The sequence below is a fragment of the Canis lupus genome, chromosome 7 (genome assembly GCF_048164855.1).
Source record: "Canis lupus baileyi chromosome 7, mCanLup2.hap1, whole genome shotgun sequence".
In the NCBI taxonomy this organism is placed as follows: domain Eukaryota; kingdom Metazoa; phylum Chordata; class Mammalia; order Carnivora; family Canidae; genus Canis; species Canis lupus.
In genome coordinates, this window is record NC_132844.1 from 69,673,509 (window position 1) to 69,699,597 (window position 26,089).

At 42.5% G+C, this 26,089-nt stretch overlaps 1 long non-coding RNA gene across 1 annotated transcript; it reads right to left on the reverse strand.

The window, feature by feature from the left end:
* Positions 1-549: 549 nt before the first annotated feature.
* Positions 550-18,296, reverse strand: LOC140637212 (uncharacterized). The gene is made up of 3 exons (XR_012034458.1): positions 18,181-18,296; positions 6,123-6,229; positions 550-4,543 (listed from the first exon to the last, which is right to left on the reverse strand). It is a non-coding gene; the product is annotated as an uncharacterized lncRNA (long non-coding RNA).
* Between the last annotated feature and the right edge of the window lie 7,793 nt (positions 18,297-26,089).

Sequence of the window (26,089 nt, forward strand, 5' to 3'; positions counted from 1 at the left end):
GGTACCCTTACCACCTGCAGGGCTCGCTGATACCTTCTCTTCGTTCTGTTTTATTTAAAAGGAAATGCTAGGAACGCCTGGGTGGCTCAGTGGCTGAGCAGCTGCCTCTAGCTAGAGGGGCGATCCCAGGATTGGGGGAATCAGTCCTGCATCGGGCTCCCCGCAGGGAGCCTGCTTCTCCCTCTGCCTGTGTCTCTGCCTCTCTCTGTGTCTCTCATGAATAAATAAAATTTAAAAAAAAAAAAAAAAAGTAAAGAAAAATGCTGGTCACGGCCTGCTAAATGCATTTTTTTTTTTTAGATTTTATTTATTTATTCATGAGCGACACAGAGAGACAGAGAGAGAGGCAGAGACACAGGCAGAGGGAGAAGCAGGCTCCACGCAGGGAGCCTGACATGGGACTCCATCCCGGGTCTCCAGGATCACACCCTGGGATGCAGGCGGCACTAAACCGCTGCACCACCCGGGCTGCCCTAAATGCATTTCTTCATCCATTAATGGGACAGGACCCCCAATGGCCCCCCCACCCATGCCCATCACACTTGGAGAAGCCCAGCATCACTGCCTCTGGCCAGTGGAGGAGGTACCCTGGACCCAGAAGAGGGCTTTACCAAGCCCCCTGAATTGCTGGGCAGGAGGATAAACATCTCCCCAGATAAACAGAGCGGACTGCAGGCCCCTCTGGAATCTCCGGGTCCTGATGAATCACACCCCAGCACCGCAGGAGAACGTGCCTCCCAGACCTTTCAGGAGGCACTGCAGGTGAGACTGGCAGTGAATGATGAACAAAGAATTAGCAGTTATGAGGGGGAGGGTGCGCACCCGCCAGGAAGCCCTTGGGCCAGGTCTGTCCCGCTGGCAGCAGGTGCCCAGTCCCGGCCACGCAGGAACTTCAGCAAAGTGCGGGGCTGACTCCCCAAAAGCCCTGCAAGGTAACTTGGGACACGTGGGCTGCTTTGTGGCTAAGTCCACTTGCTCCCAGGTGCCTGCCCATCCCAAACAGAGCACAAAAGAGATCCTCCGTGAGCGGGTTCTCTGTAAAAATGAAATCACAGAATGAGTGGAAGTGATCATTTATAGATGGCATGCCTCTGCCTCCTCCGCCAGTGTGTGAGCCCTGCAAGGGTGGGGGACTTGTTTGCCCCGCCGCCTCCTCCCCAGCACTAGCGCAGGATCGGCACTCAGTTGCGCCTGGAGAACTCAGGGGGAATGTTATCATTAATTAATCGATACCTGCCCAAAAGGACTCCAGGGACGTGGGCCAAGGTTCTGGCCTTCATCCTCTCTCCTTGCTCCTTCTTACCTGTGACTTGGGTGGAGGAACGGATGACATATTTACCAAAGTTTCAGGTGGCCAAAAAACTGGGACAGCCGAAGCACTGGATGAGAGAATCGAGGTCCAAATATAACTTAGCAGCCTGGATGGTGGGCTGACTCAAGATGAAAAATAATAGAGCTGTGTTCTCCCTCTGGGTCTCAGACTCAGCTTGCGGAGCACAGGATGGGGGTGGGTAGACCTCACAGCCACATGTGGCAGGGACTTTGGTTTTTATTGGACGCTAACAAATGAGGCAGTGATGTGGCAAGGTCACCAACACTGGAGACTCGGTGCAAATACAGGCTTAGTGAACAACAGAGGGAGGTCAGGGCCCCTCTACTTATGCGGGTCAAATGACGCTGGAAGACCTGGTTTTGAATCATGAAGGGGGATTTATTAAAAGATTTATTTCTTTATTTGAGAGAGAGAAAAGGCAGGAGTGGGAGTGGCAGGGAGAGAGGGAGAATCTCAAGCAGACTCCTCACTGAGCATGGAGCCCTGCTGGAGGGCAGGATCCCAGGCCCCTGAGATCATGACCTGAGCTGAAATAAGAGTGGGATGCTTAACTGACTCAGCCACCCAGGTGTCCCATGAAGGGTGATAGTGACACATCACAGACCTTAGAGAGGAGAATATGCTGAATCTGCCCACATCAAAATCAAGGATTTCTGTTCAGCAGAGGCCACCAGAAAGGCACTGACTGGCTGGATAACATGCCAGGAGAAAATGTTATATACAATTAACACAGAATTAACATCTAGAGTTTTTAAGGAACACCTTCACATCAATGAGAGAAAGGCAGGAAACCGGGAGCAAAGAGGCACAGGGGGTGAGCAGGCATTTCGCAGGAAAGGAAATTGGAACTGCGACCAGAGAGGCTGGGATTCACCGCTAATCAAAGGACTGCAAATTAAAACAACGGGACTCTCTAGTAATAAGAGGATAACTCTCTCCAGCAACCCTCCTGCTGAAACAACTAAATAGGCTGGATAAAATGTCCAAAATTGCATCTGTAAGGAGCTGACAAGCTGGAAGGCACAGGGCACAGGGATCAAGGAGGGAGGAGCTCAGAGGTTGCTCTCTTCCTGAGGACCTCTGCCCACCGTGGAGGGTTGAGCTCTCTTTCTGATGGCCTCTTGAGATGAATGTGTCTCCACCACAGCCCTGCGGGGGCGGGGAAAAGTCTAATGGGAGACCCCATTGCCCCCAGTAAGCCAGGTTAAGTGTAAACCAGAAGTGGACCAACCGGCCAGAATGAACAGCCTGCTTCCATTTGCCTGGGTTACCCAGGGTATCCGCGGCCTTGACTCTGAATATCTCAGCGCTGGCAGTGCCCCCAGGCTTTTGGAAGCAGCAAACACAAATTCTCTGTGGAGGAAATTACCTTCATCCCAAATTACTCCTACAAATAATTTTTCAAATATAATAACCAACATATAGTCAAAGATAACTCGGGAAACACGGAAATCAGGCTCCAGCCTGCTGCCCTAGAAGCCCGGTTCCACATCTGCCCGGCTGCTAGACTCCACATCTGACACCTAGGGGTGGGGTGGCACGGAGGGAGTGTGTGGCATCAGGAGCAGTGTGCCCCAGTGGCCAGGCATTGTGTGAGTGCACGACACTGTGTGTGCATGTGTGTGCCACCAGCAAGTTGAAATTTTCTCCCTGGTGGAGCTGGTCAGGTTTCGTGGTAATCTTCTAACTTTTCAAAAACATGTGGTTGAAGAAGGGCCACTTTTTCTAATTTGTAGAAAGATGCCCTAAGGCCTAGGGGCAGCCCCATGTAAAGACTTTAGATAATGGAACTATATGATACACATGATAAAATAAGTTTATTGTTGGGGATGCCTGAGTGGCTCAGCGGTTGAGTGTCTGCCTTTTTTTAATTTTTCAATTTTCAAATGGCAATTCTTTTATTTAAATTCTAGTTAGTTAACCTACAGTGTAATATTAGTTTTAGGTTGAGCGTCTGCCTTTGGCTCAGGGTGTGATCCCGGGGTCCGGGATCGAGTCCCACATCGGGCTCCCTGTGTGGAGCCTGCTTCTCCCTCTGCCTCTGTCTCTGCCTCTGTCTCTGTGTCTTTCATGAATAAATAAATAAAATCTTTTAAAAAAAATTTATTGTTGTAAAGAAATAGGTTGAATATATCTACAGGGAATAGGAAGGTAGAAAAAGTGACACGGGTACATCTTTAAAAGAACCAAACTGGACTTCTACAAATAATAAATGCAGTAAATGAAATGGAAGGCATGTTGGGAGCCTCGGGCTCGGGTTCAGGCATGGCCAAATGCAACCAACACCGTGGATAACCAGTCACAAAGATGGCACAGAAATGGCATCGAGAAACCTAGTCACAAAGACATGAATCTTGGGGTGCCTGGGTGGCTCAGTCAATTAAGTGTCCAACTCTTGGTTTTCACTCAGGTCATGATTTCAGAGTCGTGATATCAAGCCCCATGTGGGGCTCTGCACTCAGTATGGAGTCAGCTTGAGATTCTCTCTCTACTGCTCCTTCTCTCTCTCTTTCTCTCTCAAATAATAAAGAAATAAATCTTTAAAAAAAAAGATATGAGGGATGCCTGGGTGGCTCAGTGGTTGAGCTTCTGCCTTTGGCCCGGGGCGTGATCCTGGAGACCTGGGATTGAGTCTCGCATCAGGCTCCCTGCATGGAGCCTGCGTCTCCCTCTGCCTATGTCTCTGCCTCTCTCTGTGTGTCTTTCTGAATAACTAAAATCTTTAAAAAAAGAAGATATGATTCTCTTAAGAGGGCAGATCCTATGTTCCTAAGGAACATGCACTTTTCCCAGAAGCACAACAAGAAAGATTTGAAGAAGACGCAGGCCAACAACACCAAGGCCAGGAGTCCCCAAGGAGGTCAAGCCCAAGATCCCAAAGGGCGGCAGCCGCAAGCTCAACTTGCCTGCATCGCTCACCCCAAGCTTGGGAAATCTGCTCGTTGCCGCATTGAGGGTCTCAGGGCTCTGGAGTCCGAAGTCCAAGACCAAGGCTCAAACAAGACTCAGACTACAGCTGTGACTCCAGCTGCAGCTCCTGCTGCGGCTCAGGCTCCCAAAGGTGCCCAGGCCCCTTTGCACAAAGGCTCCAGTGCAGAGGCTCCAGTCTGCCAGTGTGAGGACAGAAGGCCGGGTGTGACCCATGGGCTTCTATCTGCATGGGGCTGGTGTCCTCCTGCACTATTTGTACAAATAAACATGAGGCAGGATCTGTCAAAAAAAAAAAAAATGAGATGAAAAATTCATGGCAATGAGATAACCTCTTTACCCCAGTCAGAGAGACCAAAGTTAGAAAGGTGGGAAATACGAAACACTGGCCAAGAGCTGGGGAGCTGGGCTCCTTGGGCAACTTTTGTGGATACATAGAGAATACCGCCCTCTGGAGAGGCACCTGTGGTGCTTTGTGCTATTGGCACATGTGCCGACTCTCACCTGGGTTCAGAGCACAGAGAAGCCCTGCCCAGACCCGTGCAGAGACAGGCCTGGGAACCTTCATCCCAGCCTGTGCGGGAGTGCAAGCAGCTGGGATGAACGCCAGCATGCAGCTTGCAGTGGCCGACTTGCTTTCTTTTTTATGATTTATTGTTTATTTTAGTTAGAGAGCACAGGGCAGGGGGGGCAGAGGGAGAGTCTCAAGCAACCTCAGCACTGAGCGCAGAGCCCACTGTGGGGCTTGATCCCATGAGCCTGCGATCACGACCTGAGCCAAAACCAAGAATCCAGCGCTCAACCAACTGAGCCACCCAGGCACCCCAGCAGTGGCTTTCTTTTTTTTTTTTTTTTCAGCAATGGCTTTCTTAAAGCAGATGTGGATAGAACATTTTCAGTGGAAATAATTTACTCTAGGGATCCCTGGGTGGCTCAGTGGTTTGGCGCCTGCCTTTGGCCCAGGGCACGATCCTGGAGACCCGGGATCGAATCCCACGTCAGGCTCCCGGTGCATGGAGCCTGCTTCTCCCTCTGCCTGTGTCTCTGCCTATCTCTCTCTCTCTCTCTCTCTGTGTGTGTGACTATCATAAATAAATAAAAATTTAAAAAAAAAAGAAATAATTTACTCTGTAGCCTGTGGAAACTGAAAGAGGAAGAAAGCTTATATTTAAGGGGCTCTAAATAGGAAGGCAAGGTGATTTTTCACGTTGAGATGATTACAAATTTTAACAATTTTAACAATATTTTACATTTTAACAATATTTTATTTGTTTTGCTTCATAGCATTAAAATCACTTAATCGGTTTGGTTAAAGTCAAACAGATAGAAGAAAGAATCCAGATTATATGATGTGGCTCTTTTAGGAAAATAAAATACTTTAATAACGTCAGTAATGGTCGTCTCTTCACAGAGTCTAACAAAAATAAACTCATGGTCAAAATACAAAACTGACCAATTAACTGGACAGAGTTTACCTCCCAGTGACTCCACAATTATTTACATCCTCTATTTTTCCTAAATTTATTAGCAGAATCGTCTTTCTATATTTCTTTGGATACATTTGCAAAGTTAATGATTAATTTTAATTAGTTAATTATTCAATGGTATTAATATCATTTTAAAGTCCCCATAGTAAAATGTAACCTAGAGCCAGATCTGAGGGGTGAAGATCATGTATAAAATTTCTATCAAATGATAAGCACTAACTTTTGTTGAAAGTTGATTAAATCAAGAAACCCAGACCAGCATTTTAAGTAAGTCACAAATTGAATCAACCTGATTAAAATCAGACCCTCTAACTCCATATACTAGGTGCAATTTATGCTGATAATATTTAAGACAGTTGGCGATTCCCGATTACCTCAGTGATCCCTGGATGATGATTCTTGGAAGAGCTGGACAGGCAAGGGGGGTGGGGGTGCTCCAACCTACATTTGGAGCGGGCACATTGCAGTGGCCTCTCTGGACCTGGAAACAAAGGATTGACAGCTGAAAAGTATTGCCACCAATTGGCTTTAACTTGTCCTGGTTTACTGATGTAAAATTGCTTAGGTTGAAGGTATATTTGCAAACTCCTTATTAGATCAAATTTACACTGGCTTGCTTTGTTGTACTCAGAATGCTCAGATACATTTTTATTAGCTTCTGGGAGCTCCGGGGGTTTCTCATAAGTAAGCTTCTTGTTAATTGCCTTTTTCGTACATAAGCAAAATCTCAAATTGGAAAAATGAAAGGAAATGAGGAATGAAAGTTTCTTTACTTAAAATGCAACTCTTTTGTAGCTTTAATGCATTCGTTTTCCTTTTTCACTACTTACTCAACATGTTTTTATGATCCATGGGGTTAACTGGCCTCAATTAAAATTGGAACTTAGAAAAAATATGTATGTAGTCCAAATGATGGTGTTTTTTTCCAGTAATAGTTCTTTTTTTAATAAATTTATTTTTTATTGGTGTTCAATTTGCCAACTTACAGAATAACACCCAGTGCTCACCTCAGTGCCCGTCACCCATTCACCCTCCAGTAATAGTTCTGAGGAACAATGGGGTCAATTTGAGAAAGCATGATCTTTACAATCATTCGACCTGAGTTTTAATTGGAGTCCACCAATTAGCTATAAATTAATGATTCTTTGGCAGTTTCTGTTCTGTCGAATGGGAATTTCACCTTCCTTGCAGTTGATATGAAGGTTAAAGATATGAATAAAGTGCCTGTCACATGAGAGACAGTGTTTGTAGTATTCCCTAGTGTGAGTCTGGCCAGAGTTTGATGGTTTAAGCATGTCAATCTTGTGGGGGTTTTGCCTTGTTTTTTTTTTTTTTTAAGATTTTATTTGTTTATTCATGAGAGGCACAGAGAGAGAGAGAGGCAGAGACATAGACAGAGGGAGAAGCAGGCTCCATGCAGGGAGCCCGACATGGGACCCGATCCCAGGTCTCCAAGATCACAACTTGGGCTGAAGGCAGCACTAAACTGCTGAGCCACCGGACTGCCCTGCATTGCTTTTATATATAGCATGACCTGGTGGACAGTTCTTGCCCTTCTGTATACTCTTTTCGATGTGATTTAATTTCCACCTGAACTTGAGACATATCTGAGTTCATTGATTTAATGATTTAATCTTCACTATAGCCTATGAAGGTCACTCCTGAAGGCCATCAACATGAGTTCACAATCCAAAACTGGAAAACCCACAAGGAAATAATCCACCATGAATGAAAATTTACCTACCTAACAAAGAGCAGGATTAGACCCTGGATCACTTCAGACAATGGAATTAGTATAAGCTTCAAGCTATAAGTATGTTAAAAGTTATTGACATCATAAAACAAAGAATCAAAAGCATGAGAAATAACAGAATGTTATAAAAAAAAGGTCCGGTATCAATGATTACAAATGATTATTATAAACTCAATGGATGAATTAAGCAAATGATTACAAGTAGCTGAGGTTAAGGGAGCCTGGGTGGCTCAGTCAGTTAAGCATCCGACTCTTGGTTTCGTCTCAGGTCATGATCTCAGGGTGGTGAGATCGAGCCCAGTATTGGGCTCTGTGCTCAGCATGGAGTCAGCTTGAGATTCTCTCTGCCTCTCTCTTTGCCCCTCCCCCTTCTCACACACATTCTTTCTCTGGAATAAATAAATCTTTAAAGAAAAAAAAGTAGCTGAGCTTAGAATTGAGCACTAGAAGATAGATCTGACAAAATTATCTAAAATGTAGCACAGAAAAAGGGATGCCTGCTGATTTAGTGGGTAGAGGGTACAACTCTTTATCTCGGGGTCATGAGTTCAAGTCCCAAGTTGGATGTAGAGCTTAAATAAATAAATAAATAAATAAATAAATAAATAAATAAATAAAAATGGTGAGTTAAAAAAATAAAATGTAGCAAGAAAAATAATAGAGGAAAAGGTATAGTGGGTAGAGTGAGATGTTTGAACAAATATCTGTAAAAAAATCTGAGCACCAGAGACTCAAAAGAATGACAGGGAATGGAGAAAATGCTCATTTATTTACCAATTTATTCAACAACTAAGCACCTAAAGTGTGCCAGGCATAATCTTTCACCAATAATGAGGTGATGAGATCATGGTTGATCATCTTCCAGAACTGATTTTGGACAAGAATTCTCAGTCTCAGGAAATTAATTCCAAGATACACTACTAAATATTCATCCAGATACACCAGAGAGAAACTGAAGAACTCAAAGATGGGGAAACCTTTGAAAAGAAACCAGAAAGAAAACATGTTTTCCATAATACAGTGATGCCAGGACCAATAATAAATTTCTCAACAGCAACTATAGAAACCCCAAGACAGAGGATTATTGTCTTCCTAGTTCTTAGAGGAAATACCTGATACCTTGGACCGTCACACCTAGCTAATCCATTATTTGAGGATAAAAGTGCCTTGAACCTTGAACCTAAATCCTTACTGATTTTTCAGATAATTGGAGAAATATGAATATAGACAAATTTAGATTGTATGGGGAATTATTCTTTTGTTAGAATGATATTGTGGGTAAGTAGGAAATGTCCTTATTTTCAAAAGATGAATACTCAAGTATTCAGGGGTGAAATCTCTTGATGTATGTAATAACTTTCCAAAAACCACAATGAGGGCAGCCTGGGTGGCTCAGCGGTTTAGTGCCGCCTTCAGCCCAGGGCGTGATCCTGGAGACCCAGGATTGAGTCCCACGTCAGGCTCCCTGCATGGAACCTGCTTCTCCCTCTGCCTGTGTCTCTGCCTCTCTCTCTCTCTCTCTCTCTCTAATGAATAAATAAATAAAATCTATTAAAAAACATAATGAGCTATTATTTCATCTAGTCATATTGTCAAAAGTAAAAAAGAAAAGTCTGAAAATACCAAGTATTGGCATTGGTGGAGGCATAAATTGGCTAACTGGAAAGTAATTTGGTATCAAGTGGTAGAGTCAAAGATGCAGTTTCCTTCTGCCCATTGATGCTGCTGATGGAGAAGTTGGTCAAGAGGATGTAATGGCCATTTGACCCTTGAGCTGAACCCAAGGCTCATCACACACTCCCCTCTCCTTGGAATGTACATTCTCCCTTCCATTCTCATGGTGGGAGCCTTTTTCAAATACGAAGCCTTGAGAAAGAAATATGTTATTGAGACCACCTAGATGGGATACATGACTGAAACAAGTTAAAGCCTCTATATAAACTTATAAGATTTGGTGGGTGGGTGCTGGGGATCTATTCACTGCCCAAGACAAGCCCATAAGTAATTTCCCTTGCTTATTAAAACTGCCACCTACCAATCTGAGGTGCCCCACCTCTTTATTCTGTCTCTCCCTCCCCCTGTAGATGGGGACTAGTTTCAGATTATACCAGGAAACTCCTAATGCTGTGAACCAACAGTGACATTTTAACTTTATATCCTAGCGAAAGTCTACATGTTCAGAGGCATAAGCTAGATGGTCCTACCATACTGTGTGCTAGTTAGCAGTTAAATATATATGTCCTTCCATCTTCAGCATGCATTTTCCAACACTTCCCAGTCTTTTGTTTATCGGAACTTCCCTGGAATCTATCACACAGAAGTGCTATCTGAAGATTTTATTTATTTATTCATGAGAGACACAGAGATAGACATAGGCCAAGGGAGAAGCAGGCTCCATGCAGGGAGCCCAATGTGGGACTTGATCCTGGGACTCTAGGATAATGTCCTGAGCCAAAGGCAGGCACTCAACTGCTGAGCCACACAGGTGTCCCCAGAAGTCCTATCTAAAAAAAGCCCCCAAAGCCCCAATTAGCAAGGGGCACAATCTTAGCATAGAACTTTGTGCAAGAATGTTTATTATCTAACAGCTGGATCAGTAACATAGTATTGTGAATACTGCATCACCTGTGATGTGAGGTAGCCAAGAATGTTTGCTTTAAATCTAATCAAGCCTGGAACACCTGGGTGGCTCAGCGGTTGGGCATCTGCCTTCGGCTCGGGGAGTGATCCTGGAGTCCTGGGATCGAGTCCCACATCGGGCTCCCTGAGTGGAGCCTGCTTCTCCCTCAGCCTATGTCTCTGTGTCTCTCATGAATCAATCAATCAATCAATCAATCAATCAATCAATCTAATCAAGCCTTTGGACCCTAAATTACAGTTATAAGGAAATATAGAGGAAAGAGGAACAGGCTAAACACCACCATAAGGAAACAATCAGACCCAGAAGCGAGGATATTTCATAGGACAACCAGCCTATTCCACCGAATCAGTGTCACAAAAAAAGAGTTTGAAATTAAAAGAGGCTTAAGGGACACAATAAATAAACTGATGCAGGATGTCGTTCTAGATTGGATCTAGTTTGGAAAAACAGACACCATGGGGATAATCTGAATTATCTGATAAATCTGAATCTGATAATCTGACACCATTGGGGAAATCTGAATATGAAATGGACATTTGATGATATTAAGGAATTACTACTGTTCCTGTTGTTAGATGTGTTTGTATTAATTTGGCCTATGTGAGTAAGAGTTCTTTTCAAAATGTAGGCACAAATATTTAAGACTGAAATATCAAGACATCTAAAATTCTGGATGTTAAAAATGTAAAGTAAGTTAATTTTTTAAATGTTTTTTAAAGACTTTATTTATTTATTAATAGAGACAGAGAGAGAGACAGAGAGAGAGAGAGGCAGAGAGAGAAGCAGACACCATGCAAAGAGCCTGACATGGGACTCGATCCCAGGTCTCCAGGACCACGCCCTGGGCTGCAGGCGGCACTAAACCGCTGCACCACCGGGGCTGCCCAAGTTAATTTTTTTAAGTGAGGGTGAAATAAGGTCATCTTCCTTCAAAGAAAAACTCAGAGTGGAAGATTCCTAAGGGCTGTATTTCAGGATGAAGGAAAAACGGGACATTGAGATGCAAGGGAGAAAAATTTACAAATAAAGACTTGAGTACATGTAAACATGTTTAGATTATATAAAGCAATAATAATAGCATAAATATGGGGTATATAAAATAAGTTACAACTGTGTACTAGATACAGTAACACATCAGATGGAAGGGAGATGGTCAGTGTAGTAGCACTCAGAGGCCCTTTATTTTTCTGAAAGAAGGTACAGAAGTTAAGTAAATTTAAACTGGCAGGTATGCATGTTAAAATACTAAAGATTTTATTTATTTTTTTAGAGAGAGTGTGAGTGTGAGGAGGGGCAGAGGGAAAGGGAGAGTCAGCATCTTAAGCTCCATGCTCCGTGCGGAGGCCAGCATAGGGCTTGATCTCATGACCCTGAGATCATGACCTGAGCCGAAATCAAGAGCTGGATGCCTAACTGACTGAGCCATCCAGGCACCCCTATTTTATTTTTTTAAAGTAATCTCTACCCCCAACATGGAGCTCCAGCTTACAACACCAAGATCAAGAGTTGCATGCTCTACCAACTGAACCAGCCAGGTGCCCCAAAATATTAAAGATATTTACCAAAAGAATAAAAACAGGAGTATAACTTTCAAACCTCTAGAAAGGAAATAAAGGAAAAAAGAAAACACAATCATCCCAAATGCAAGCAGGAAAGAAGGAAGAAGCATCATAAGAAAGTCACAAAGCACAAGATGATAGTAATAGGTCCAAATATATCACTAATCAGAATAGATATTATCTTCCTATCTTTCCAAGGATTGTTGGGTTGGAAGAATTTTAAATATGAAGCCATATGCTATTTACTAGAGCATATATAAAACAAAGAGGTACAGAAAAGTTTAAAATAGATAGATGCAAAAAAAAAACATATCAGACAGGGTGCCTGTGTAGCTCAGTTGGTTAAGCATCTATTGATTTTGGCTCAGGTCATGATCTCAGGGTCCTGGAAGCAAGTCCTGTATTGGGCTCAGTGTGGAGTCTGCTTAAGATTCTCTCCCTTTCCTTCTGCCCCTTTTGCCACTGCTGCATGCTCTCTCTCTCTCTCTCTCAAAAAATAAAAAAAATTAAAAAGACATAGCAGACAAAAAACTAACATAGAGAGAGGATCGGGGACACCTGAATGGCTCAGTGGTTGAGCGTCTGTCTTCAGCTCAGGGCATGATCCTGAGGTCCTGAGATCGAGTCCCACAGTGGGCTCCCTGAAGGGAGCCTGCTTCTCTTTCTGCCTATGTCTCTGCCTCTCTCTGTGTGTCTCTCATGAATAAATAAATGAAATCTTAAAAAAAAAAAGAAATGAAGAGGATCACCATCAACAAAATGAAAAATCAACCTACTGAATAGGGGAAGATTTTTGCAAATGATATATCCAGTAAGGGGTTAATATCCAAAATACATAAAGAACTGAGCCTGGGTCGCTCAGTCAGTTTGCTTTTAGCTCAAGTCAAGATCCCAGCTTCTGGGATCAAGCCCCCACATCAGGCTTCTGCTCAGCAGGGAGCCTGCTCCCCCTGTTTGTGCTCTCTCGATCTCTCTCTGTCAAATAAATAAAATCTTTTTAAAAAGAGCTTATAAAACTCAACCCCAAAAAACCCACAAATAATACATATGGCTGCCCAACAGATACATGAAAAGATGCTCCACATCACTCATCATCAGGGAAATGCAGATCCAAACCAAAATGAGATATTACTTCACACCTGTCGGTGTGGCTAGAATCAAAAAGACGAAAAACAAGTGTTGGCAAGGATCTGGAGAAAAAGGAATCCTCCTGAACTGTTGATAGGAATGTAAATTAGTGCAGATGCTGTGTGTGGATAAGAGTATGGAAGTTCTTCAAAAAATTAAAAAATAGAAATATCATATGACCGAGTAATTCTACTATTGTGTATTTACTCAAAGAAAATGAAAACCCTAGGGGCTCCTGGGTGGCATAGTCAGTTAAGCATCTGACTTTTGGTTTCAGCTTAGGTCATGATCTCAGGACGGGGGGCTGAGCCCCGAATTGGGCTCCATGCTCAGTGTGGAGTCTCCTTAAGACTCTCTCCCCCTCTGTCCTTCCCCACCTTGTGCACTTTCTCTCTCTCAAATAAATAAAGAAATCTTTAAAAAAGGAATATGAAAATGCTAAATTGAAAAGACATATAGACCCCCCACCATGTTTATTGCAGCTTAATTTATAAGAGCCAAGATATGGAAGGAGCCCAAGTGTCCATTGAGAGATGAATGGGTAAAGAAGTAGTATATATGCACAGTGGAATATTACTCAGCTATGAAAAAGAATGACATCTTGCCATTTGCAACAACATGGGTGGACCTAGAGGGTAGTATACTAAGTGAAATAAGTCAGAGAAAGACAAATAATATATGATTCACTCATATGTGGAATCTAAAAAATAAAACAGATGAATAAACAAACAAAAAGCTGAAACAGACACATAAGTACAGAGGACAAACTGACAGTTGCCAGAGGGGAGCAGGGCAGGGTGCTGGGCAAAGTGGGTGAAGAGGAATGGGAGAAATAGGCTTTCATTATGGAATGAATAGGTCACAGGAATGAAAGGCACAGCATAGGGAATATAGTCAATGGTATTGTCACAGTGTTATATGATGACAGATGTCAAATGTTACCACACTTGAAGTGAGCATGGCATAACCTATAAATTAGCCAGATCACCACTATACACCTGAAACTAATGTAACATTGTGTGTCAACTATACTTCAATAAAAATGAAATAAAATAAAATAAAATGCCTGATGATTTTTATTTTTTTATTTTTTCCTGATGAGTTTTTTTAAAAAAATGAAGAGGATCTCTATATAATCACAGATGATATAATGCACAAGGAAGAGTTTAAAATTCTTAATTGTATGCACAAAATAACATAGTTTATTTTTTTAAAAGATTATTTATTTATTCTTAGAGACACAAAGAGAGAGAGGCAGAGACACAGGCAGAGGGAGAAGCAGGCTCCATGCAGAGAGCCTGACGTGGGACTCGATCCAGGGTCTCCAGGATCACACCTTAGGTTGCAGGCAGCGACAAACCGCTGCGCCACCAGGGCTGCCCCATATTCTTTATAAATATAAGAAGCAAACACTAACAGAACCAAAAGGAGAGATTTATAATTCCCAATGGCAATGGGTGATTTAACATGTATCTGAGAACTATCTAGATTAGGTAGACAAAGTGAGAAGTAGATTAGCACCCCATAGATAAGCAATCTTGCATACAAATATTAGAGAATTCACGTTCCTGTCAAGTCCATGTGGGACACTTACAAAAATGGCAAAAATTGACTGTGTATTGGGGAAAAAGTAAGTCTTAGCAAATTGCAAAGGTCATTATCATAGAAGACAATATGCTTAGACTACAATGCAATCAAGTTAAAATCAATCTTTTAAGAAGATACTTTTTAAAAAATATTTTATTTATTCTTGAGAGACACAGGCAGAGGGAGAAGCAGGCTCCTGGGGGGAGCCCGATGTGGGACTCGATCCCAGGATTCCAGGATCATGCCCTGAGCAAAAGGCAGGTGCTCAACTGCTGAGCCACCCAGGATCCCACACACGCAACTTCTAAGATGAGTCAGAAGTCCAGTAAAGGGACTACATCTCGAATATAAATAGCACCTGCAGCTGGAATCCCACCAGATTAAGTCACAGTCATTTTTCTAGGATTACACTTGACTTGCACAGACCAAACTGGTGAATTAAATGGGAAGGGTTAGGAGTCACTAGCTCTGCTTCTTTCAAGTCTTTGATGGGAGTGTCAATGTCTTCATTTCCCTCAGAGATGCAGTGTTGCTTCTGGTTTACTATCTTGGCAGGGAGTGGAGGTTCCAGAGGCTTCCACTTATCCCTGCCGACCATCACGACCCCATAATGATCCCATAGGTAAGAGCCAATGTGGGGATTCTGACATTGGCCAAACATCTATTCCAATTACATTCTCAGGAACCAGGGAAATAGCCCCAGGGTGAGTTCATGGGCCATGGGCCTGTTGAGAGTCACACTTGGGAGTTGAGATTCTATCACCTATCCATCAGATACCCCTACTCTGGGTAGGGGTGAGCCTTGCTGGCATTTTGAATCCCAAGGAATTAGCATCAGTTCAGAGCCATTGTCTAGTAGCCCCCGAAAGGCCCAGGTAATTCCTTTTCCCCAGTGCACTGTCACTCCAGTAAATAGTTGTGCGTTTCTTTGGGAATGCTTGAAGGAAGATTAAGGTATTTATTTTTGGCGGTGGAGCAAGGTCCTTTCTCTAGGGAACCTGGCTTTTTGAAAGTGCTTTGGGTCTGCAAACTGACTGGGTTTGGGTCTGGACACTGAGTGAGAGGGCATCATACTCTACTATGGTGACCCAAGTTAGGTGATTGGCTACCAGATGTAGAGTTTTTCCTGTTACATGGATCAAGCAATTCTAGTAGGCTGATTATCTATTTCATCCTAAAGACACCATGATCAATTAGTTACCACTAGAGATCTCCACAGGCCAAGGCATTCTGATTACTGAACCATCCCCAATGCCCTTTACGGTTGAGGTGCCCACCCTGTGTTTGACAGTTAAGTGCTTCTATTTGGCCTCTGCTACAATGGAACAGTACCAACATCCTCATTGAAATCAGACGTGCATGGGCAGCCCGGGGGCTTAGCAGTTTAGCGCAGCCTTCAGCCTGGAGTGTGATCCTGGAGACCCAGGATCAAGTCCCACGTCAGGCTGCCTCCATGGAGCCTGCTTCTCCCTCTGCCTGTGTCTCTGCTTCTTTCTCTGTGTGTGTCTCTCATGAATAAATAAATAAAATCTTTAAAAAAAAAATCAGAAGTGCAGTTTAATCAGCCATTAGAAATGACAAATACCCACCATTTGCTTCGACGTGGATGGAACTGGAGGGTATTATGCTGAGTGAAGTAAGTCAGTCGAAAGACAAACATCATATGGTCTCATTCATTTGGGGAATATAAAAAATAGTGAAAGGGAATAAAGGGGAAAGGAGAGAAAATGAGTGGGAAATATCAGTGAGGGTGAGAGAACATGAGAGACTCCTAACTATGGGAAATGAACAAGGGGTAGTGGAAGGGGAGGTGGGCGGGGGGTTGGGGTGACTGAGTGACAGGCACTGAGGGGGGCACTGGACGGGATGAGCACTGGGTGTTATGCTATATGTCGGCAAATCGAACTCCAATTTAAAAATATACAAAAAAAAAAAAAAAGAAGTGCAGTTTAAAAGTGGCATCCCTGGGGCACCTGGGTGGCTCAGTCAGTTGGGCATCTGCCTTCGGCTCAGGTCATGATCCCAGGATCCTGGGATCAAGCCCCACATCAGGCTCCCTGCTCAGCGGGGAGTCTGCTTCTCCCTCTCCCTCAGCCCCTCCTCCTAGCTTGTTCTCTTTCTCTCTCTCTTTCTCTCCCTCTCTCTCTCTCTCAAATAAATAAGTAAAATCTTAAAAAAGAAAGTGGCATTCCCTACAGTCATAACTGGCCTACAAGGGAGAGAAACCACAGACCTTTTAAAGGATAGAGGTGCTTCCCTCACAAATATATTTCACAATGCCTTCCCCCTTCACATAGAATATAGTTAGGGGATAGGTCACACATGATAAATCCAATCCAACATGGCAACCTCCCTGCACATCTGGATTTCCTCCTTCACTTCACACCAGAAAAGCTCTGGCATCTTGACTGCATTAAATTAAACCTCATTAAACTGGAATATTGAGTTCAAGTTTCAGTCAACCAACCAAATAAATTAAAGTCACCTCTAGCTACACAAGCTAACATACTACATCTGGAATTCTAGTAAGCATATTTATACAAAAAATTTGATATAGTGGGAGCATCTGGTTGGCTCCATTGGAAAAGCAGGTTTTTTTTTTTTGTTTGTTTTGTTTTTTTTGTTTTTTGATCTCAGGGTTGTGAGTTCAAGCCCCAAAATGGGTGAAGAGATTACTTACATAAATTTAAAAATGTTTAAAATTTTTGATATAGTGTTTTTTTTTAATTTTTCTGATCTAGTGTTATATATCTTGCCCTCCTTGATTTACCAACCTAAGAACCCATTCCCACACATATTCTGCAGTTACTACCAACACATGTTAGAAAAGTTCTGCAATTCTTTTTAGCCTAAATTACTTTCTCCTGGGTTGTATTGTGTTCCTGTACCTCTGGAGCATGCTAAGGCTTACACTATTTATGGGCCTAGTGGCAAAAGGGGGTGGCTGTGGTGGATCCTGAGGAGAAGAATTATCATCCTCTTTCAAGGCATCTGCTTCAGGTCAGATTGTCACAAGTTTTTTAAGTAGAGAAAAACTATCACTTTCAGACATGAGAGGGCAAACTCTGGGGGCTCAGTATGACCTGGGGGTTCAAGATTATCAGTTTTATTTGGATGTCTCAATTCATTTGGGATGTCTCAATTTCAAGGTTCAGAATCCCATTCTTTCCAGATCAGTGCCTAACTTTCACACGACAAACTTGGCAAGACTGTTAATTCAATAGCCATTATAATTCAGCAACCTACACAATTAAATTTTGGTTTTGATTTTTAGTAATATCAGCCCTGGAACTATAAGAAATAAGAAATTCCTTTAGGGTGGGATCCCTGGGTGGCACAATGGTTTGGCGCCTGCCTTTGGCCCAGGGCGCGATCCTGAGGATCCGGGATCGAATCCCACGTCGGGCTCCTGGTGCATGGAGCCTGCTTCTCCCTCTGCCTGTGTCTCTGCCTCTCTCTCTCTCTCTGTGTGTGACTATCATAAATAAATAAATAAATAAATAAATAAATAAATAAATAAATTTAAAAGGAAAAAAAAAAAAAGAAATTCCTTTAGGGTTATCATGGAAGCTTCCATACTTGAGCTGAGACTTAATAGACTGAGCTATTATTTTCCTTTTATAAGTGCTCAAGTATACTAAAAAAAAAAACAAAAACAAAAAACAAAAACAAAAAAACCTGTCCCACACCACAATCTTTATAGTCAAAATCTTTAAGATTTTTTTAAAAGTAATCTCTACACTCAACACGGGGCTCGAACTCACAACACCAAGATGAATAGTTGCACACTCCACTGAGTGCCAGGCCATTGGCACTTTTCCTGGTCATCGTTAGTGTCATAACAGTGAAAGGCCACAACCACATAGACTCCCAAGGCATGTGCTTCATTTGGCACTTCATCACAATCAACTACATATGATAGATAATCCAAGTAATTGTGATGCCACTGCATGCTATGGATTACTAGCAGCCCATTTCTCATTGACAAAGAGATCAGTGCCATGCTCAAGCCGAAAGGTGTTACCAAACCAATGCCCAAATGCCACCTCCATGGGTCTACTTCCTAGGACCATTCCTGGTACCAATTCTTTATTACTTTGTGTCTAATTGAGAGACAGAAACCACATAGTAATTTAAACAATGTAGCTTAATGTAAAGAATTGTTAAACAATGATAGGTCAGTAACTACAAAGAAGTTAAGAAGTATCCTAAAGCTGAGGGGAATGCCCAAGCCTATGGCTCAGAACTTACTGGAGAAGGTATGGCCGCAACCTACTGGATGGCAGAGAAGTTTGCTGGGTTTCCCAGGCCAGAGCTAGTCAGCAAGCAGGCAAGCAGGACACAATCCTCCAGAGCGTGGGTGAACTGAGGCTGGTGGGCAGACATGCAGAGACAGCTGAGGCATGTAGAATATGTGGTGTTCACCTCAAGTGGGAAATAACTGGGTTGAAGCAAGCTGAGGCTGGTGGGTGGGCAGGCAGAGGGAGTCGGGGCACTGCACAGCCATGAGGCCTGGAGTGTACTGGGTCTGCACTGGGGCCTCTGGGGCTTCATGGTGGCTGCAGGGCTGCATTCTCTGGGTACGTGGCTGGAGCAGAGCACTCCTGGATGGTTCCTGTCTAGGCCAACACAAACACACACATACACACATTGCTGATCGACCATGTATCAGGGGGAATAAAAGCAAAATGCTGCATATTGGAACCAGGAAGAAAAATTCCGTTCTTCCTTTTGTCCTCCTGTGCCCTCTACATTATACTCACTCTACAGAAGAAGTGCTTAAATAGTCCAGTCCATTACTGCAGAGCAAGTTCTGAAGGGTGAATTTGGAGCTGAGTGTTAATAAATTGATAGCTGGCATAATACTCTCAATTACTTTGCTATAGTGCTTATATACAAACAGTTCCGGCGGGGGAGGAGGGGGGGAGAAGAAGAGAAGGAATGTGCTTACAACTCATTTGTCAGGCTATTGCAACATTTATTTATTTAAAACTATTTATTCATCTCCTACTATGTACTAGGTCGTTGTAGGTCCTAGCATTACAGTAATGAACAAAAGAGATCAATTGCCTGCTCTCATAAAACTCACATTGTAATGAGTGAAGACAGACAATAAATAAACAAACATAAAAAGATATCAACTGGCTATAAATGATGTGCAAATAAAGCAAGAAAGGGCTGCCAAGTGAAGAAGAGACCCCCCCCCCCCTTTCAGCTATGATGGGGTAGCTTGTTCTTGTCACCAAGAACAAGCTAGGCTGAATAAAGCTAAAAACAAAACAAAACAAATTTTATTTGAAGGCATCAGACAGCTACCAAGACAGCCAGAATTTGAGGGGCCAAGTTTCCAAAAAGAATGAAAAATCATTGAGGTGCGTCCAAATTCTACTCAATTCTTCATAAAGAATAAGTCTTTGCTAGTTTATAAGTGGCACAGGGTGAGACACTAAGAAGCTGGTCAGAAAGTGGCCACTAAGAGGCCAAGAAGCTCAGCAGGTTCCTCAATGACCTCACAGGGATGAGGGGGGTTCTTGAGACAATCAGGACCTGAGGGGCCCAGATCCTGGGGAGGAGAGTCCCCCCAAATGACTTTCTTTGTGAAGCATTTGCCTCTTTGCAAGGGGCACAGTGGGAGGCTGAGGAGCTGAAAGGAAAACATATACCAAGGGGATGAGAATCTAAACGGAGTTCTTGGCTATCTCATGGTGTTAGGGACGTAAAACATGGAGTTCAGGCCAGTTAAGGAGGAGAGTTCCCTATAAACCCCAGGCTGTCAGTTAAATAAGATCTAAATCCTTGGAGTTAATGGAAAACCAGAAATCTAGGACACCTGGGTGGCTTAGTGGCCGGGCATCTGCCTTTGGCCCAGGGTGGTGGTGATCCTGGGGTTCTGGAATCGAGTCCTGAGTCCGGCTTCCTGTGAGGAGCCTGCTTCTCCCTCTGCCTGTGTCTCTGCCTCTTTGTGCCTCTCATGAATAAATAAATAAATAAATCTTAAAAAAAAAAATAAAGGAAAACCAGAAATCAGAAATAGAGAAAGCCTTACAGAGCACAACAGCCACAGATTAGTTCAATTCCTGATCAATGTATCTGTCGTATCTCTAACTTCCTGCCTAGAGAAGCTAAAATAAGTCTTCTCTGAAAAAAGATAACTTCATCTAGAGTCTCTACAATTTTTTTTTTTTTACAATTTTCACATAAAATATTCAGCATTGAATAAAAACGTACCAGTCATGGAGCACCTGGATGGCTCAGTTGGTTGAGTATCCAGCTCTTGGTTTCAATTGAAGTCATGATCTTGGGGTTGTGGGACTGAACCCCATTATGGGCTCCACACTGGGCTTACTGTCTGCTTGGGAGTCTTTCTCTCCTTCTCCTTCTGTCCCTCCCCTTGCTCATGCTCTCTCTTTAAATAAATAAAATCTTAAAAAAGAAAAAAGAAAAAAAGAAAGACCAGGCATACCAAGAAATGGGACCAAGAAAGAAAGTCAATAGGAATGGACTCAGGTGATCCAGATATTGAGGTATCAGATGAAGATTTTAAAATACCTAATTAATATGTTTAAGAAAAAAGATGACACAATGGAGAGTTTTCAGGAGAGCTGGAATCTATAAAAATCAATAAAGTGGAAATTCTAGGGACAACTGGGTGGCTCAGTGATTGAGCGTCTGCCTTTAGCTCAGGGAGTGATCCTGGATTTCCAGGATTGAGTCCCACATCGGGCTCCTTGCATGAAGCCTGCTTCTCCCTCTGCCTGTGTTTCTGTCCCTCTGTGTTTCTCATGAATAAATAAATAAAATCTTTTTTAAAAAGTGGAGATCCTAGAATGTAAAAATACAGTAAATGAAATGATAACTTAATAGATTTGACAAAATTGACACAGCTGAAGAGAGATTAGTGACCAGAAAAATGAGTTAGTAGAAAATATTCAGACTGAAACAGAGACAAAGAGATTAAAAATACCAAAAAGAGCATAAGATACATGTAAGAAAGGGTAAAAAGTGTAACATATGTGTGGTTGGAATTCTAGAAGATGAAAAGACCGAGAATGTGACAGAAGCAGTATTTGTTAGAATCATGGCTGAAAATTTTCCCAATAATTAATTAATAAACATCAAACTACAGATTCAAGAAACACACACACTTATGCATATCATAATAAAACTGCTGAAAACCAAAGAGAGAGGGGAAAAAATTACAGCAAATAGCTGTTGCTGCATTCAAAATCCAAAAAGACCAACAGTCACTGTGCATCTTTTTGGTAGCAGAAGACGTAAGGTGCAGTAAGTTCCCCTCTACCTTGGAGATGTATCTGGACACCTTTTTCTTCACTAATATGAGCCCCAAATCTGTGTATGGCTTGTCTTCTACCCTCTGGCGTACCTGCATCTTACAGGGGTATCCAGGCTACTTGCTACTTCCTATTTCCTGGCCCAAGATGGTTTTTTTTTTCCCCAAGATGTTTTTAATATAGTTGATCAGTATAATATTCTAGAGAATGTCCAGATGACCAAGGTCGTGGTAGCCTATAATGGAACAAGAGAGCAGGAGAGTAGCTCTGGGAACGACCATGACCGTACACTGCAATCTATTGCATGTGAATGTGAATTGTTTCTGATCTTCCTTCCTGATATAGAAAAGAACACAATTACCAAATCAAAAGCCATATACAAGATCCAGAGGCTATGTTGGACTACCACAGAGTCCGCTACCATCCACCATGATCAATCTAGTTTTCACAGGCATCACAGTGCTGAAATAAATGGAAATATATATAACAACTGTATTGTTTAAGTATCTGAGGATGATACTAATCTATGTCTTCCATGTAGAATGCAAAACTACTTCTAACTTATCTTGGTTTGGTGGGAAGAGGAAAGATAGTTTTAGGGGATTTTACTTGTCTTTTCCCACCATTATGGATCTTACTCCATTGGCCTGGGAATTACTGTGAGGGCCTACCAAAATCTAAATATATCCATCCTTACCATGCTCTTAGGAATTAGAGATATTACCAGGGGATGTGTCCACAGATCCACTATGAGAAAAACTTGGGTCAGGACTCTATCACCCAGGCTCCATACACTACTTAACAGGGGGGACATGCTGTCACTTTAGGTACCTGATACAAGTGCCACCTGAGACTCTGAAACCCACACCTCTCAAAAGATCTTGCTGTTTTCTCTTTTTTCCTGTGTACAGTTTCCTTAGTTAATTGTATCAGTTCCCTTTAGGATAAGAGAAATTGCTGCTGCTTTGTCACAGTCCTTCCTTAAGATAATTCAGTCTTTTCTGGGTCTGAGAATTGGCTCAAGCCTAGCAACTGAGTGGGGGATTGTGATTTTTTTCAGTAGCAAATATCAGACTTTGGTTCAACCACTCTTGATCTTTTTTTGGTTATATAGATTGAGTAATATATTAACTGGCTTTCTATCTATCTTGTGCTGGGGATTCCATGGCCTATTAGCCATTGACACAAATCTCCATGGTTTTCTCCCCTCTGGATGCCATTCTGGCTTTGCTGCTTATTATGGTAATTATATCCACCTTGCCTCTAATTAAATCAGGGCCTCTGCTCTTTCAAAATCCTATCACCCTCATTGACCCCAGGGACTCTGGTTCCCTATCAACCTCCTTTATTATGAAACTTAGTTTTCAAAGAACAGCTACTACTGATATTCTCAACAATGTCAGTGCTCTTATCTAGCATATTTTTTACTGCTTTATTGAGGAGAGTATCCTCTGAGCCTTTCAGGGAACACAGTCAACTGATAGGATTTTTGATCTTAAGATAAATCCATTCTAGCATATCTATACTAAATTTCCCAAGGCAGTTCCAGCGTCTCCATTTACTTTTATTATGGGGTACTGTTTTTCCAAGCATCAAGGAGCTTCCTCAGTGATGTACTAGGATCAATTCTAGATGTCTTTTCCAGAACATTAAATCCCAAGTCACAAAGAGTGTCCTTAATATATTCTTCTTTATCCAATCTTATGTCCCAATCCCCTTGGTCCAACACCCTCAAAACTGGCATATTTTCCCAGTTGCTACTGGTATATATTAGAAAGATCCATGAATATATTTTTTAATATATATATTTTTTTTCTTCCCAAAATGGAGTCAATATTTCCCCAGGTGGGCTGTGACAAAAAATGATCCAAATTATTGACCTAGAAACCATGGGAGGTTGGGGGCAAATCTTCAGGGGAGTGAATGATCCCCTGAGTGAATGATCCAAATTATTGACCTAGAAACCATGGGAGGTTGGAGGCAAATCTTCAGGTATCATCTTACAAGGCATTTGCCTCCACATGTTTCTGAATAAGTGGAAGCTGTTATCATCCAACAAAGGGGAAATGAGACATTTCTTTAGGTCCAGCAAGTTCAGGGGAATCTGGAGCTCAAGCATGTCCACACAATATCCCCATTTCAAGTACCAGAGTGTTGTCATTCTCTTCTTATCAGGGCACTGATTTTGATGTAAGAGTCTTTTTTGTTGTTGTTGTTGTTTTGTTTTTTGAGAGAAAAAACAGGGAAAGGAGGGGCAGAGAGAGGGGGAGAATCTTATGCAGACTCCACACCTAGTGCAGAGCCTGATGCAGGGTTAAATCTCATGACCCTGAGATCATGACCTGAGCTGAAATTAAGAGACTCTCAACTGACTGAGCCAACCAGCGACCCAGATGTAGGAGTCTTAACAGCTTTTAAGCCTTCTCTATAATTCTGCTACTGTTGAAATCAAGTCCTGTGCCTGGTTCTCAGCTCAATCCTCCCTGTATTCAGGAAGGTAGTGAAGGGCTTACAGCAACCAAGTAAATGCTTAACCAGGAGAAAGGCCACTGTAACAAGGCAAGAGAGCTTTGAAGTGTTTTGTTGTTGTTGTTGTTGTTGTTGTTGTTTTCTTTGAAGTGTTTTAACTTAGTCTTGTCCACTCTCTCCCTGGCTTGGTGGCAGTCTCAAAGATGGCAGATTGTATTCCCAGTGTGTGTACTTGGGTTCAGAAGGAAAAGAATGGACCTTGTTCCCAAGGAATTATGTTTGTCTGTTTTGACCTGACTGGAGTTTTCCTGAAGGATTAACATAAGGACCTTACCTTCATTTCCCTATGTCAGAACTCTACCCGGGCAGAGTTCCCTATGCTGAGGATATTCTTTGAGAATATTGAAAGACAAATGAAGAAGCTGCTGCCTTCTGGGGCAAATAAAGCTGTTGGAGCAAACAACAGACACAACAAAAACCTGGGAGGAAAAGCCAGAGAGATTTGGGGAGGAACAGGGATCTTGAAAAGCTCTCATGTATACCGTGGGAACTCAAAATCCATACATATGTCCAGGGAAGAATGTATGCTCAGAAAAGACCTGAGAAGAGCATAGGCATTCATCTCTGGCTGATCTGTAGGCTCAATGCAAGCAGGAAGTGAAGGCTAAGAAAGAGTTGTAAATGGCCTAGTTAAGCACTGAAGGAGTTACTGCAATCCAGAGCCAATCTGGAAAGATCTAGAGAGTAATTTTCCTTACCTTTTCTTTTTTTTTCATAATATTCAAGATGTCCACCTTTCAACAAAAAATTATGTATACTTTTGACGGTATACCCACTTCTGGGTATATAGTCCAAAGAACTGAAAATAAGGACTCAAACAGATCTTCGTTCACCAGTGTTCCTAGTAATATTTTTCACAGTAAACGGAAAAACTGTGAAGAAAGCAGGTGACTTAAGAGACTAGAGAGGGGCGCCTGCCTGGGTCAGGGGAACGTGGGACTCTTGATCTTGGGGTTGTGAATTTGAGCCCTACATTGGGTGTAGAGATTACTTAAAAATAAAATCTTAAAAAAAAAAAAAGACTAGAGAGACATGTATATTGGAAGTGATAAAGTGTACTAAGAGGTGAAGGCATAAAAAAATATATATATGCATGGCCGTGCACGTGTTTCCAGGGAATACCTTATTTCCTGTATGAGAGAAAACAAACACAAATGATTAAAGTTTTGTTCATTCCGGAGAGTTACCATGCTCCTTCCAAGAAACACATTCCACTGGAGGTAATAATCTGGGAGGAGCTAAGTTGGAGGAAGAGCAGTATTACCAACCGAATTGTGTCCCCCCTCCCCCGCAATTTTGTATTTGACGCCCTGATGCTCAATGTCACTGTATTTGGAGATAAGGCTTTTAAAGAGGTAATTTTTTTAAAAGATTTTATTTATTCATTCATGAGAGATACAGAAAGAGAGAGAGAGAGAGAGGCAGAGACACAGGCAGAGGGAGAAGAGAGAGAGAGAGAGGCAGAGACATAGGCGGAGGGAGAAGCAGGTTCCATGCAGGGAGCCCGGTGTGGGACTCTATTGAGGACTCCAGGATCACGCCCTGAGCCAGACAGATGCTCAACCGCTGAGCCACCCAACCGTCCCTAAAGAGGTAATTAAAGGTAAATAAGGTCATAAGAGTGAAAGCCTAACCCAATATGACTGGTATCAGAATAGAGACACCAGGAGTGCCCGTGCACTAAGAAAGACCATGTGACCAGTAAGAATGGTGGCAGACTGCAAGCTGAGGAGAAAGGCCTCAGGAAAAACCAAACCTGCTGGCATCTTGATCTTGAATTTCTAGTCTCCAGAACTGTGAGAAGAGAAATATTTGTCATGGGTCGCCTGGGTGGCTCAGTTGGTTAAGCATC